The sequence below is a fragment of the Hyla sarda genome, chromosome 1, assembly GCF_029499605.1.
Source record: "Hyla sarda isolate aHylSar1 chromosome 1, aHylSar1.hap1, whole genome shotgun sequence".
Lineage (NCBI taxonomy): Eukaryota > Metazoa > Chordata > Amphibia > Anura > Hylidae > Hyla > Hyla sarda.
The window spans coordinates 382,127,164-382,144,430 of record NC_079189.1 but is presented as its reverse complement, the minus strand read 5'-3'; the positions used below and the strand labels follow the sequence as shown (position 1 = coordinate 382,144,430).

Here is a 17,267-nt window from a genome sequence, read left to right as displayed (position 1 = left end):
TGGTTGCATGACCAACTGGTAGGACCAAGAGGGAGAGGAGCTCCCTTTGGCTTTCAGGGCATCATTATATGAATTATAGACCCCACCCCATGCCTGCAAAGGATCGAAGCTGGCAGAACAATACCGCACCCCTACAATTGTATTGGCTGGACCAGGGACCGCTCTGATCGGTCCCTGGTCAGCTAGCAGTGACGCCTGGCTGTAACATACTGCTGAAACGCAGTATGAACAGGACGCAGTGTAGGGTCAAATAGAGCACATGCACATGCCCCCGGCAGTCAAAAGGGCGAGATCACTGCTGTGGCTGGGTAGCTCAGTGTGTCCGCTCATGACTGCCGGCGGGAAATCTGCTGCTATGAGTGGATACACAAAGCTACCCAGCCGCAGCAGGGAGCTTATTATTGTGACTGCTGGCAGGCATCCGCAGCATGTGATATGCTGTGGATGTGTGCCGTGTGATCCTACAAATTATGCATTTTTATTTTTGATTATATTTATTTAACAAATGTATTTTTATAATTTTTTTGACACTTTTTTTACTTTTTTTTTTTTTTTACACGGTTATGTATTTTATATTTTTTTACACTTTTTTTAATGCTTTGAAATACTTAGTATTCCAAAGCATTGCAGTTATATGCTGTCTGCCAGTTTTACACTGGCAGGCAGCATATCAGGATGTGCAGTGCCTCAGGCACGTCCTAACAGGCAATAACCGGGGCAGACCTGGGGGTCCTTGTAAAGACCCCCGGCTGTCCAGGTAACCAGCAGCACCCTGTGATCATTGCGGGGTGCTACAGAAGAGAGACAGAGGGAGCCCCCTCCCTCTGTCAAAACTCCTTACAGCTCGCAGTCGCTTCCGACCGCGGCTGTAAGGGTTAAACTGCCGGGACCAAAGTTTTCTTCGGTCCCAGCAGTGCGGCAGTGTCCCGGCTGTGTGTTACAGCCAAGTCCCTGCCACAATCTTGTGGGTGCACTGGGCAGCACCCACGAGAACCATGGATGAGTATACATGTCCTAATGGCTGAACGTGCATCCATGGTCCTTAACGTGTTAAAGGGGTATTCCAGGATTTTTTTTTATTTGACTATGCAACAGGAATGTAAGGTTAGTGTAGTTCATAATATAGTGTCTGTACCTGTATGTGACGATTTTCTCCCCAATATTTATTTTTAACAGCATACAAAATTAATTTTGTCTCAGATTTTTCCCAGGTTGCAATGCCACCAAGACCTGACTCACTAATCAGTTGATGACAGGGAGCCTGTCTGCTTCAATGGATGGAGCAATCGCTTGGTGGGAGAGAGATCAATCTGCAACTAATGCAACAGCTGTAGGCACCCTGATTGAAAACCACAGGTCTTTTGAATGGATGCAGCTCATTTATGTTTAAATGGGTGGGGTGGCTGATGTGTGGGAGGGAGGAAAATGGAATTATGGGATTTGTAGGCAAAAAAAGAGTCAAACAGGAAATACCAGTTCACAAAAAGCTAGCCACAGTGTTATGGTAATCTCACAACATAGCCATTTAGCCCCAAGACAAGCGCAGATCCTTCCTAAGCGTGTCCATTACTGTCTACCAGGTATGTACTAAAATCACCTTATGGTGGATAACCCCTTTAAGCATCCTGATTTTTTTACATAAAGTTATAGCGGGAGATTTATCATTGCAGGTAGAGCTTTTTCTTTTTTTTGCTTAGCTTGGACGCATTGATTTTTACAGGTGCACCTAAGCATAGATATGTGTACATACGAACTTATCAAATGTAACTTTTACATAAAAGGTCGCAAACCCCTTAAAAACACTGCAAATCTAAACAACTGGCTTACAAAACTGCCTTTGAAGAGCTTTTTTTTTTTTTTTTTTTTTTTTTTAAAGTCGCACATTTATTGCAGACAGGATGGCTGGAGGTCATATGCTTAGGAATTGTGTTGTGTTAACATATGTAAGGTTCTTACGAACATTGTTTTTTTTAATATGTGCCTTTTTTTTCTTTTGCTCAAGCCCCTGCCCTCCAAAATGTCTGTGCACATCCCTGACAAACACAGGGAGAGATGAGGGGACAGTAATGACTGATCATATGCCGTTACTTGATGTGCAGCATCCTGGCTTCTAACTTTTTTAGCTGGCTCCTAGATTCTGAAGACATTTGTCAAGCCCTGAAATAGGTTAAACTTGTTTCTCAGCGAGATTCAGTCCCCTAAATCCGTCTGTCTCAAGGCAGAATAGAGACAGAAAGAGAGGGCAGGGTGCGGTTTACAGAACAATATGTATTTTCTTCTTTACTAATCCAAAGACTGAGTAACCTGAGAGGGGAAACTGGCCTGCAGGCATGTTTTCCTGGCCTGCACGTCTCTGACAGGGTATGTTAGTGGTTACTGAACAGAACAAAGGGGAAGGCGGCATTCCGGAATTAATCTCTGTGTTTAGGAGGTGCATTCCCTTTCCTTCATCCACTCCCTGAACTTATAATCTTGTTTTGGGTATCAGGGTGGAAAGTAGGCTGTGTCTTCTTGGGTCTCTGGCACCTCTCTTGTCTTTTTTGCCCATAAACCAAAAATAGATAGCATCTGTTTTTCTGAGATTGCCTGGGATCTTGTTTTCTGCATCCCAATGATTTTCTTAAGGCTGCCAGTTCTGTACTCCTGTTCCTCTTTGTCTGCGGTTACAAAATGAGGCAACAGTGAAAGACTTCAAAAGAAGGACTTTTATTTAGGAAACAGGAATCTGAAGATTATTATTATTTTTTTTTTTTTTTTTTGCCTGAGCACTTGAAAATGGCAAGCTCATTTTTCCTTTAGTAATGATCATATAGTAAAAATAGAGGATATTAAACCAAATCAGCTGACAACATAGAACACTAAGTGGGAGATCAGAACCTGATCAGAACCTGTGCAGAGGAAAAGTGGAGCAGTTACCTATAGAAATCAGACTGCTTTTTCTGTGTTTCAGAGGCCTTTTTCAAAATCAAAGAAGTGATCTGATTGGTTGCTATGTGCAATTGCACCACTCTGCCTCTATACAAGTTTGGATGAATCTCAACCTAATTGTTAAAAAGAAAGGTGCACAACCTTCTCTAGACTAAAGTGAGAATATATATTCTGACATCTGGGAAGGAGAAACTCCCTCTACTTATAGGGATACTCCAACCCTAAACATCTTTTTCCCTATTCAAAGGAGGGGGAGTGACGAAGCAGCTGGCCCCCGCGATCTACGTGCAGCACACCAGGGTTCTTAACATTTTAATTCAGAACACTGGGTTCGGGCAGCCGTGGTTGTGATGTCATGCCATGGCCCCTCCGTTCATGTCCATGGCTGGGGGCGTGACGGTTGTGCTCGCTCTTCATGCCCCCTCCCATAAACATCAATGGAGGGGCGTGGTGTGACATCACTACCACGGCTGCCCAAACCCAACGTTCTGAACAAAAATTACAGAACGCAGGGGTGCCGCATGAAGATTGCAGGGGTCCATCATGCCCCCTTCTTTGGATAGGGGATAAGATGTCCAGTGGTGGATTACTCCTTTAAGTATTTCTGTTTCATTCTGATCCCTTGTCTGCCCCTTTTTAAGTATACCCACAATTTTCCTCTATCTATACTAAAGCTGCACAAAAAGTGAACACTAATTTTGAGAATTATACTAACCAACCTAATAGTGGGATACCATATACTTATTTCATATACTTACAGTATCTTCCTTTCTAGACACTTCATCAATGTTTTGTTTAATGTCACAAAAATCTATTACATTTGTTTTGATATTTTGATTCCAAGAATACATATTCCATATTTTACCATGGAATACAGGATTTTAAACAAGACTGTAATGAACCACATAGGAATACTAGACACAGGTCCATTATAACACAGACTGGGTGAGATCAAAAACTAGTAAATTAATTTATTTTCTCTTTTCAAATTAGATTTTACCCCTTGAGCTTAGTATGTGGTGTAGTAAGACATACTGTAAGAACATGGGAGGTACAACTGATAATCAGGGCTGTATTCATTCACAATGTCCAGGACAACATTAACTGTAAATATAGATTCACTTCCTCAATATCTTATTTCACATTCAGGGTGAATTGTGCAAGCATCGCTGAATAATAATAACTGGAACAGCTGCCGCATGGGTGGTATTGAAAATCAAGAAAGAGAACTTCTATTTTCAAAACAGAACTTAAAGTGACAAGCAAAAACACACAGCAAAGACTTAAAATCTCTAGCAATATTATGGAATCAACATTTTATGAGGATGTTCCCACTGTTTTATTTTTTTTTATTTTTTGTTACTACATAGCAAATGGACTTTATGAAACATATTTAAGACCAATGAAAAGAAAGTATTTTGATTACTGCAATATGTTTTTCCAGATCACCTAGAGGAAACAATATTAACAATACTGAATCACTAAATATTGTGGAAAAATCCAAATAGTACACTGTTGCTCTTCTTTGTTCTATTTTCTTTGCCTGTATTGTTTTAACCCCTTGGGGACGGAGGTTTTTTTTAGTTTTTGCACTTTCGTTTTTTCCTCCTTTCAATTTTGCTGATGGCTTATTTTTTGTGCCACCAATTCTACTTTGTAATGACATCAGTCATTTTACCCAAAAATCTACGGCAAAACGGAAAAAAAAAATTGTGCAACAAAATTGAAGAAAAAACGCCATTTTGTAATTTTTGGGAGATTCCGTTTCTACACAGTACATTTTTTGGTAAAAATGAATCCTTGCAGGAAAACTTATACGTTTAAAATTCTGACCCCTATAACTTTTTAGTTTTCTGCGTATGGGGTAGTATGAGGGCTCATTTTTTTTGCGCTGTGATCTGAAGATTTTAGTGGTACCATTTTTGTACTGATCTGACTTTTTGATTGCTTTTTATTCATTTTTTCATGATATAAAAAGTGACCAAAAGTACGCTATTTTGGACTTTGGAATTTTTTTTTATGGGAAAAGGGGGTTGATTCAAACTTTTATTAGGGAAGGGGTTAAATGATCTTTATTAACTTTGTGTTTCACTTTTTTTTTGCAATGTTATAGCTCCCATAGGGGGCTATAACACTGCACACACTGATCCTTTACATTGAACAATGGTTTCTATTAGGAAAGCATTGATCAATGATTCTGCCGCTTGACTGCTCATGCGTGGATCTCAGGCACTGAGCAGTCATTCAGCGATTGGACACCAGGAGGCAGGTAAGGGGACCCTCCCGCTGTCCTACAGCTGTTCGGGATGCTGCAATTTCGCAGCGGCGATCCCGAACAGCCAACTTTGAGCGCCACGTCTAAAGGGTTAATAGCGCGCGGCACCGCGATCAGTGCTGTGTGCTATTTGCCACGGGTCCCGGCCGTTGTGTGGCCCCGCATTATAGAAAGGGAGTGGGTGAAGGGCATAAAGGTACGCCCTCCGTCCCCAACAAGTTAAACATAGACTTACCTAATATAAAAAAAGTTTGGACTCTACTTGGATTATGAACCGGATTGTTTGCTAGCCGTCAATAGTTCTTGTTAGCAGAACAGGATAAAGTTCGTACAGTAAGTTAGTAGAATAGTGCACACCTCACCAGACAGAGTCCACCATCTGTAAAGTAACCAGTAAAAAAGTAGAATAAAGGCAGCACTTGAAAGTAAGTCCCTATAATTACACCAATGTGACATTTCAGCTCTAAAGATTTCTCAAGAAAAAGTTTAATGCTCTTTGCTCTGTGGTAATATGCATTATCATTCTGAAAAAAATGACTGCATATCACAAAATATATTGGCCCTCATTTACTAAGAAAATCGGGTTGTAAGTCTATGTTGCTTTCTTACCCGACTGCTTTTTTCCCCTGATATTTATTATTATGTCGCATCCTGTTTGTCGCACGTGGGTTTTGTTGGTTTTGGTTTCCAACTCCTCTGAGCTGTCGGGAAAAAATCCCCAACAATTCAACAAATTCGGGTTGGAAACCTTTATAAATACGTGGGAAAGCTCAGAAATGTCGGGTTACGCCCCTTTTTCGGGTTTGGGAGAATCCACATCGGGTCTGTCGGGAAAAAATGTTGCATCGTGTCGCAGACTGGCGCATGATGTCTGCGACATGGCGCAGACAAAGATGCGACAAAAAAACCCGACAAAAGAGGTCGGGTTTAGAATAGTAAATGAGGGCCATTCTCTATCAATGGAATGAGAAAAGTGTCAAACATTTCTGTGTATACTTGCACAGACTGTTGAGGTAATGATTACCATTCCTCTGTGTTTTACCAGACATGCAACCCCATATCATAAATAAGTGGGGGAAAATAATTTGCTGACATCATCTGAAACATTTTGGGTCTTATTTATCATTTACTAAGGCTTCTCCAAATAGATTTTGTTGGGGTTTTTTTTTTGTCGCATGTGTCATGTGCCAAACTTCCTGACAAAAAAAATCCAAAAAACCCTACCAACTCTTCACTATACTCGAAAACCCCAAAAAGGGGTGTGGTCATAAGGGAGAAGGGGAAACCCTAAATTTTCCAAATTTTTTTTTTTTTTTTACTATTGTTCACACTTAAAACGTGGAGGATTTGAACTTTGGAAAACCCAACAGCTTAGAGCATGTGTAAAAAAGGCAAAACATAGGGAAAATTGCCAAATACAAGATAGAATAGTAATTACCCTTAAAAAATTCCTGTTAGAAAAAGAAACCCAAAAAGAAAACTACATCCCAATCTCAGTAAATAAGGGCCAATATGTTTTATTAAAATGGTAACAACAACAAATCCAGCAGCATCATCTGGTGATTCCTTACTGAACACCACTTTCATACACTCATCCACACTCCATGTTTGCTTGTCTTTACACCATTCTAGCCTTGTTTTCTTCTGTTCATATCTTAGTTCTGGTTTTAATTGGCTGTTATACTGTAATTGACATGGTTTTTGATCTTTGCTATTGTATCTGATTGATATAGTGTTGCACATTGCTATTTAAGCACCTTTACTCTTATAATATTCCCTTTAATACCCTATTGCCTGAACAGAGTAGGGGAAGGGCTCCAGAGGCCTGGGGGTTGCCATTATTAGGGCAAGTGTTCTAGCTACATGCCACACAGCTAGGGATTGCCTAAGTTAGAGGGTAAATGTAAGTGGGTGATAGTTTTAAAGCACAGTTCTTGTCCCCAGAGGGTATACCCTTTTTCAACCACTGTTGAACAGCGTACATACACTGCTCGTATTTTATAACAAACAGATTTTTTATCATCTACTTTTCATCTCAGATATTCTGACCATACTGATTTATGCAAATTATTACTTAGCGATACTGTTTGACAGGGTGATGTCTGTGTGTTTTAAAATTTGATATATAATAAAAGATATATTTTGGTACGTCTATACCTCATTTTTCTATATCTAAATCCCATTTCATTCAGCAGATTTGTTATAGCTCTGTCACAAACATTAAGTCCTGTTTTAAACCATTTGTTTTGTTCTGCATTTTCTATATTCAAGGAATATTTGTCACATATGGGGTTGGGAGCAGTGCAACCCTGATGCTAGCCAACACCACTGCCCTACCTACTTGAAGGCAATGTGAGGGGCATCCTAATCTCTGGGGGCAATGTGAGGGCATAATACTTTCTGGGAGCAATGTGAGGGGCGTTATATTCTATGCTATGGGGGCAATGTTTGGGGCTTAATACTTTATGGGGGCAATGTTTGGGGCCTTATACTATATGGGGGGAAATGTAAGGGGGCCTAATAATATACAGGGGCACAGAGGGGACTAATACTATATGGGGCAGTATAATACGTATCAGAGTTTGTATAAAGGTGAGGATTGATCTGCAACGAGGAGCCTAAAATGTCAATCTGGCAGATTCGGTGGAGACGAGTTGAAATCGGGAGAAGTCTTCATGATGAATCAGGACAGATGGAGAAAAAAAGTAAAATGAACAAGTTTGATCAGAGTAGATGCCTCTTGTCCCTACATGTAACTGTAATCACTTAAATGTTCTGCAGCACCTGTGTACAGCTTGTATCTACTACTATACGGTTACTGTATGAGGAGATAGTGATCTTTGTATGGTGGTTATTGTTCTACAAGGTGGGCCATTTATATGGATACACCTTAATAAAATGGGAATGGTTGGTGATATTAACTTCCTGTTTGTAGCACATTAGTATATTTGAGGGGGGGGGGGGGACTTTTTAAGATGGGTGGTGACCATGGCGCCCATTTTGAAGTCGGCCATTTTGAATCTAACTTTTGTTTTTTCAATAGGAAGAGGGTCATGTGATCATCAAACTTATTGGGAATTTCACAAGAAGAACAATGATGTGCTTGGTTTAACGTAACTTTATTCTTTCATGAGTTATTTACAAGTTTCTGACCACTTATAAAATGTGTTCAATGTGCTGCCAATTGTGTTGGATTGTCATTGCAACCCTCTTCTCCCACTCTTCACACACTGATAGCAACACCGCAGGAGAGATGCTAGCACAGGCTTCCAGTATCCGTAGTTTCAGGTGCTGCACATCTCGTATCTTCACAGCATAGACAATTGCCTTCAGATGACCCCAAAGATAAAAGTCTAAGGGGGTCAGATTGGGAGGCCTTGGGGGTCATTCAACTGGAAACTGTTCATCTAGGAATGCTCGGACCTGACACCCATAATGTGGTGGTGCATCATCTTGCTGGAAAAACTCAGGGAACGTGGTTCGGTGCATAAAGAGGGAAACACATCATCATGTAGCAATTTTGCATATCCAGTGGCCTTGAGGTTTCCATTGATGAAGATTGGCCCCACTATCTTTGTACCCCATATACCACACCATACCATAATTTTTTGTGTTCCAATAGTCTTCAAGGGATCTATCCAATGTGTGTTAGTGTCAGACCAATAGCGGTGTATTTTTTTGTTTACTTCACCATTCACATAAAAGTTTGCCTCATCACTGAACAAAATCTTCTGCGTAAACTGAGGGTCCTGTTCCAATTTTTGTTTTGCCCATTCTGCAGCACCTGAAACTACGGATACTGGAAGCCTGTGCTAGCATTTCTCCTGTGGTGTTGCTATCAGTGTGTGAAGAGTGGGAGAAGAGGGTTGCATTGACAGTCCAACACAATGGGCAGCACATTGAACACATTTTATAAGTGGCCAGAAACTTGTAAATAACTCATGAAAGAATAAGGTTATGTTAAAACCAAGCACATCATTGTTTTTCTTGTGAAATTCCCAATAAGTTTGATGTGTCACATGACCCTCTTCCTATTGAAAAAACTAAAGTTAGATTCAAAATGGCCGACTACAAAATGGCTGCCATGGTCCCCACCCATCTTGAAAAGTTTCCCCCCTCACATATACTAATGTGCCACAAACAGGAAGTTAATATCACCAACCATTCACACTTTATTAAGGTTTATCCATATAAATGGCCCACCCTGTATATTAACTATATATATACTAGCAGTAATTAGTGAGTAGTAATGGTAGTCGTCATGGTGTGGCACAATTAATTTTCCCTTGTATTGTGTAGTTATTGGTGATACTGGCCTATGTATAGTGTTTTTTATTTCCTTACAGTATGATGGTATTATTTAGTCACTATGATAAAATTGAGTGTGTGACACAGGGAGGGGATAGAGGGGGCAGACTTCAAGCTGTGTAAGGGGCTCCAAAACTTGGCAGCCCTGGTTGTTCTGGCTGTAGCCAGATAACAACAGTTTTTTGGGTCTAGCCTTCTGGGGAAGGGGTATTTGATTAGGGACTCCTCCCACGGCCTTTCTAGAAGTTTAGTGGGGAGCATGTCACTTGACCAATTAAAAGGGTACTCTGGTGGAAAACCCCTTTTTTCCATATCAACTGGCTCCAGAAAGTTAAACAGATTTGTAAATTACTTCTATTAAAAAATCTTTATCCTTCCAGTACTTATCAGCTGCTGTATGCTCCAGAGGAAGTTGCATGGTTAATTTCTGTCTGACCACAGTGCTCTCTGCTGACACCTCTGTCTGTATCAGGCATTTCCAGAGTAGGAGCAAATCCCCATAGCAAACCTCTTCTGTAACAGACAGTTCCTGACACAGACAGAGGTGTGAGCAGAGAGCACTTTCAGACTGAAAATAACTACTACCCTTCCTCTGGAGCACACAGCAGCTGATAAGTACTGGAGGGATTAACATTTTTTTTTTATAAGTTATTTACAAATTTGTTTAACTGTCTGGCACTGGTGGATCTGAATTTTTTTTTTTTCCTCCGGAGTACCCCTTTAAGCACTAATCTCAACAAATGTATGCAAATACTTAACCCTTACAATGTAATACACAAAAACAGTTGTAATACACAAAACAGTTATGCAGGTCAACTCACAATACTCCAAACACTAAAAGCAGTTAGAAGAGATTTTGCTTCTCTAACTACTCTCTTCCTCAATTATATTTTGGAGCTGGGACAAGAGTACTGGCACACTGCTAGATTAACTGCAGATATCCCAGAATTCTCCAGGATTTGTTGAAGATTGTCCCACTGTCTTTAATAGGGAAATCAAAATTCATAACAAAACCCATTTGTGGATTTTGCTGTAGTTTCCCTGTGACTCTGCAGCAAAATACTAAGGTTCAGATGAAAAAAAAAAAAAAAAAACTATACCTAAAGGGGTATTCCATGATTTTTTTTACATTTGACTATGCTACAGGGGCTGTAAGTTAGTGTAGTTCATAATATAATGTAGTCACATAATATAGTGTCTGTACCTGTGTGTGACGGTTTTCTCACAATTCTTCTGTGATTTTCACCCCAATATTTATTTTTAACAGCATACAAAATGACTGTTGTCTCAGATTTTTCCCAGGTTGCAATGCGGCTGAGACCTGACTCACTAGTCAGCTGGTGACAGGGAGCCTGTCTGCTTCAATGGGTGGAGTGATCGCTTGGTGGGAGAGAGATCAATCTGCAACTAATGCAACAGCTGTAGGCACCCTGATTGAAAACCATAGGTCTTTTGAATGGATGCAGCTCATTTAGGTTTCAATGGGTGGGGTGGCTGATATGTTGGAGGGAGGAAAATGGAATTATGGGAATTGTAGTAAAAAAAAGAAAACTAAAACAGGAAATACCAGTTCACAAAAAGCTAGCCACAGTGTAATGGTAGTCTAACAACATAGCCATTTAGCCCCAAGACAAGCACAGACCCTTCCTAAGCATGTCCATTACTGTCTGCCTGGTACGTACTAAAATCACCTTATGGTGGATAACCCCATTAACCTGCTCTGATGATTGGTGTTCTGGTAGCATCCTTTCTCTGGTTCTCTGCTGGTATCTGTACAACCAACTTCCAATAATGAAGTGTCAGGGTAACATATTACTGCTGCAGCCAATCACAGTCTGCAGCAGTAATAAGTGATGAAACATCAGAGCCTGTGGCCTGATGTACAGAGACCAACTGGGGGATCATGGAAGTGTTGCTATGGGAGTGCTGGGAAGGTATTGTGTTAAATTTTTTTGGGGGGCTGGCTGTGCTCTCTTAAAAAGTTCACACATAAAAAAATTGATTGTCTAAATTATAGGTGAGATTTGCTGTGAAACTGCAACAAATCCTAATAGTGTGAATTTATCCTCAGTGATGTTGTGTACCCCAAGGTTCAGTACTGGGTCCATCTTTGTCTAACTTTTTTTTAATTAATTATATAGATGATGAAGGTCCATTCATACTACAGAATTTCTAAGCAGAGAAATTATGCTTGGAAATTCCGGTGCAGTAGAGTCCCATTGCTATCAATGGGATTCTGCTGCACAGTGCACACTTCGGAATTTTAGCATCTGAGCTTTCTGGATCTGAAATTCACCCACCGAAAGAATGCATTGCCGGCTATTGGGACTGGCAATGTTCATGTGGTCCGAGCACAGAATTACTGCAGTCTGGCAGCCCCCACCTTGGGATCTCAGTCCAGAGATTATACGGGAAGATGTTCCATAGTGTGCATGGACTCTAACATCTCTGTTTTTATCTTTGCAGGAGACACCAAACTTTGTAGCACAGTACAGTGTATGAAAGACATGCATAAGTTACAAACTCACTTGGCCACATTGTTTGGACATCTGCTTGGCAAATGAGGTTTAATGTGGATAAATGTAAAGCTTCACATGTGGGTACTAATACGCCTGCATGCATCATATGTCTTGGGGGCGGTAAAACTGGGAGAGTCACTAGTAGAGAAGGATCTAGGTGTGCTTGTAGATCATAGAAAACAGAACCGCATGCAATGTCAAGCACCTGCTCCTAAGGCTAGCAGCATACTGACAAGTATAAAAGCGGCATGGACTCACAGGGCAGGGACATAATACTACAAAAGCATTGGTGCGGCTTCACCCCGAATATGCTGTCCAATTTTGAGCAACTATAAGGTAAAACCCCCTTAAAAGGATAAAGGACACGCCCTCCGTCTGGAGAAAAAAAGGTTTAGTCTCCAGGGGCAACAAGCCTTCTTTACCATGAGAACTGTGAATTTCTGAAACAGTCTACCTCAGGAACTGGTCACAGCAAAAACAGTTGAGGGGTTTAAAATGGTCTTAGATGCATTCTATTCCCTCCTCCTTATCAACACATGTCGCTTTATAAATCCCCCTCACCTCTTCTAGGTTAAACTTAATGGACATGTGTCATTTTTTAACCAAACTATTAAACTATGCTTATGATTGTTTTTACTGTTTAATTCAACAACTCGTTTGTTTTCTTTAGCCAAGTGTAACAGCTTGTTACGTTATGTGAGCATTAAATGCAGATTATTTTGCATATTTAGACTTTACCAGTATTTGTTTTAGAAATGCAAATTTGTAGAGGATTCCCTAATACCTCTTCATAATGAAATAATTGCTTAATTTTGGGATCTAGAAAAACATATGGCAATGATTACAGTAATTTACTTTAAGATAAGCTTCATGAAGCCAGAATATTTTCTACAAAGAAAAGTGCTGTGGATTTGATACATATTTTACTCTGTCGATTACCTTGGGGTGCTAATCGGACCCCAGCAACATGATCATGGGGGCCCGATGAGTTAAAATGGTGGTGGAATCAGGCTGTATCAGTAGAGTGCCAATCTTACTGTTCAATAGGGACTAAAACAAAGTAAAACTAAAGATTGTTTTAATCATATAAAAGCCTCTCCCCTAAAAAAAATAAATAAAAAAAAAATCACCCTCTTTTCTTATTCTACAAAAAAAAAAAAAAACATTTTTGGTATCACCATGTGTGAAAATGTCAAAACTATTAACACATCAGCTGCCGGGACTCTTGGCCAATGCTGGACATCACAGATCTGGGTGATGTCTGGCATTAACTCTTTAGACGTTGTGGCATCTAAAATGTACTATTTCGATCCCGGCTGCTCAGTCGGGCCGATCGGTTCCCGATCAGCTGAGAGGACGGCAGGAGGCCCTTACCTGACTCCTTGCCATCCAATCAGTGCTCCAATGCTCCAGTAAGCCATGGCAAACTGAAGTAATGGAGCGCTGATAACACTGATTAAAGGGGTATTCCAGGATTTTTTTATTTATTTAACTATGCTACAAGGGCTGTAAAGTTAGTGTAGTTCATAATATAGTGTCTGTACCTGTGTGTGACAGTGGTCTCGCAATTCTTTTGTGATTATTGCCCCAATATTTATTAACAGTATACAAAATTACTCATGTCTCGGGATTTCCCAGGTTGCAGTGCGTGGAGACCGGACATCACTAGTCAGGTGATCAGAGGGAGCCAGTCCTGCTTCAATTTAGCAATAGCTGTAGGCCTCCGGGTTAGAAAACACTGTGTTTCAATGGGTAACATAGTTCATACGATTGAAAAAAGACCAGGGTCCATTAAGTTCAACCTATAACCCTAATGAGTCCCTAGTGAGTTGATCGAGAGAAAGGCAAAAACCCCTCATACTAGAGGTAAAAATTCCTTCCCAACTCCAAGTATGGCAGTCAGAATAAATCCATGGATCAACGTTCTGTCCCTATAAATCTAGTATCCATAACCAGCGATGTTATTATTCTCCAAAAATGCATCCAGGCCCCTTTTTGAACTCTTTTACAGAGTTCACCATGACCACCTCCTCTGACAGAGAATTCCATAGTCTCACTGCTCTTACAGTAAAGAACCTCCGTCTGTGCTGGTGTAGAAACCTTCTTTCCTCTAAACATAGAGGATACCCCCTTGTTATAGATACAGTTCTGGGTATAAATAGATCATGGGAGAGATCTCTGTACGGTCCCCTGATATATTTATACATAGTTTATTTTGATTTCTTGTAGGCGGCACTGTACTTCTTCCTGGGTTAGACAGGTGACCTGTACTGGGTAGTTTACCTTATCTCGCTGTATTTCACCTGGCATTTCATTTTCCTCGGTGAATACAGTGGAGAAGAATTTGTTTAATATATTTGCTTTTTCCTGATCCCCATTTATAATTTCTTCCTCTCTTTTACTCTCTTTGGCAATAAGTCTTTCTGTCTCTATTTTTCTCTATAGCTTTTTAAGGCTTCTTCACTGCCGTCCTATTTTAGTAGTTTAAATGCTTTATTTTTGTCATGGCCCCCTTAATGTTCTTATTCATCCATATTGGTTTTCTTTTATTTCTGACCCTTTTATTCCCATAAGGTATATACAACTTACAGTGAGAATTTAAGATATTTTTAAAAATCTCCCATTTAGTGTCCGTATTCTTGTTTTTGAGGATACTATCCCATTTTATATTGTTAAGGGCTTCTCTGAGTTGATCGAACTTTGCCTTCCTAAAGTTCATTGTTTTTGTGGCCCCTCGAGAGATTCCCTTATTGAAGAACAAATTATAATGTATTAAATTATGATCACTATTTCCTAGGTATCCTTCTACTTGCACATTAGTTACTCTGTCAGGTACGTTGGTTAATATTAAGTCTAGTAGCGGGACTCTGCACCATTTGGGACAGATAATTGTCTTTAGCTATAGTCAGAAACCAGTTTCCGTTATGAGATTCACAGGACTCAGCCTCACAGTTTATATAAGGACAGTTAAAGTCCCCCATTATTATCACCTCATTCTGATTTGATGCCTTGTTTATTTGCCTCAGTAATTGATCTTCTGCCTCTTCCATTATGTTTGGTGGCTTATAGCAAGCCCCTATCAGAATTTTTTTATTCTTATCTCCATATATTTCTACCCATAATGACTCCACATTATCGTTTCCCTCCCAAATATCCTCCAGCAGTGCGGCCTTCAGACTGGACTTTACATAAAGACAAACCCCTCCCCCTTTCTGTTTTGTCCAATCCTTCCTGAATAGACTATAACCCTGTATGTTGACCGTACAGTAATAGCTATCGTCCAACCAAGTCTCTGTTAGACCCACTATGTCATAATCCTTCTCAGACATTTTCAACTCCAGTTCGTCAGTTTTATTGGTCAGACTTCTGGCATTAGTCAACATGCAATTCTAAGGTGTATGTTTTTTTTTTCCTATGGCGCCTATCCCTATTAACTATTCTAACCCCTCCCTCCGCTCCACCCCCAGGTACATTATTAAGTCCCCCCCCTCTATCTACACTATCTTCCCCCTCTACCTTGTAGGTTCCCTCCCCCTCAGTCCCTAGTTTAAACACTCCTCCACCCTTCTAGTCATCGTCTCCCCAAGCACAGTTGCACCCTCCCCATTGAGGTGCAGCCCATCCCTATGGTAGAGCCGGTATCCGACAGCGAAGTTTGCCCAGTTCTCCATGAACCCAAACCCCTCCTTCCTACACCAGATTCTGAGTCACTTGTTTACCTCCCTGATCTCCTGCTGCCTCTCTGGTGTGGCTTGTGGTACAGGTAATATTTCAGAAAATATTACCTTGGAGGTCCTTGCCTTTAGCTTGCGGCCTAAGTCCCTGAAATAATTTTTAAGGACACTCCACCTACCTCTTACTTTGTCATTGGTGCCAATATGTACCATGACTGCTGGATCCTCTCCAGCCCCACCCAGCAACCTGTCAACCTGATCCACGATGTGCCGAACTTGAGTGCCAGGAAGACAACACACTGTTCGGCGATCACGGTCTTTGTGACAGATTGCCCTGTCTGTCCCCCTAATAATTGAGTCCCCCACTACCAGTACCTAACTGGCTTGCCCTGCACTCCTCCCTCCCTCTTTACTGGAATAGACACCCCCCTAGCGGTCATAGGCAGAGTCCTGCTGCAGTACTGCTAGCTCTGAAATGGCATCCCCCTCATCTGCCAACCAGGCAAACTTGTTGGGGTGTGCCAGTTCAGGACTAGCCTCCCTGTTACTTTTCCCTCTACCCCGTTTTCTAACTGTAACCCAGCTAACTGCCTGACTGTCCTGCACCTCCGTCCCACTATCCTCCCCCACCTCTACCCCAGAGAGTACTTGCTCAGTGAGCAGGAGACTCCTCTCCAAGTTGTCAATGTGTCTCAGTGTTGCCAGTTGCTCCTCTAGATCCAGGATCTGGGCTTCCAAATGAACAACTTGCACACATCTCGCACAACACTATGCACCCTTAAACTGCTGTTCAAGGATTGCATACATTGTGCAGGATGGACACTGGACTGCTTTTCCCAACATGGAGGGCATACTAGATTTGGGGATTGCAAAAAATAACAGTAAAAAAAACAATCAAATATTTCAATTTAAACTCCTTGAATTAAAACTCCCATAATTTTAAGTCCATCTCACTTTTATACTTACACTCACTTGTATACTTCACACTCTTGTATACAGACACACAATCGCTAGCTCAACAATTGCTTAGGGTGTGGTGGCTGATGTGTGGGAGGAAGGAAAGTGATCTCAAACTTTCAAGCATGGAACTGTGGAATGTGTGGTTTAGAGAACAAGACCCAACAGGAAATACCCAGTTCTAGCAGGTAAGTACTAAAATCACCTTATGGTAGATAACCCCTTTAATTTTGTGCAGTGGCATAACATTTAACAGTGTATGCAATCTAAAGATTGCATGTAATAGTCCCCTATAATAGTTGAAAGTGTTATGATTATTAGAAGGGGAGGGGAAAAAATTTGAGTGCAGAGTCCTCAAGGGGTTAAAATATAATGTTCATGATCTCACACTGTCAATATGCACAATGGCTACAGTGGGCCCTCTAATAACAAATGTAGAGTACCAGATGCTCTCAATACTTAGAATTTGCTATACATCGCTTAGGTAAGGTGGCTGCCCCCCATGATGTACCAAAAATGTTATGGAAACAGATCATATGAAGAAAAAAAAAGATTCAGTGGGTATAATTAGTATAAAATGCAGGTGATATATTACTTTCAAAGTAT

The 17,267-nt window shown here is 40.8% G+C and overlaps 1 protein-coding gene across 9 annotated transcripts in view; it reads right to left on the bottom strand.

Annotated features, from left to right (window-relative positions):
• AOPEP (aminopeptidase O (putative)) overlaps nt 1-17,267 on the bottom strand; it is a 697,195-nt gene that overhangs the window by 376,809 nt on the left and 303,119 nt on the right. The window lies entirely within an intron of this gene.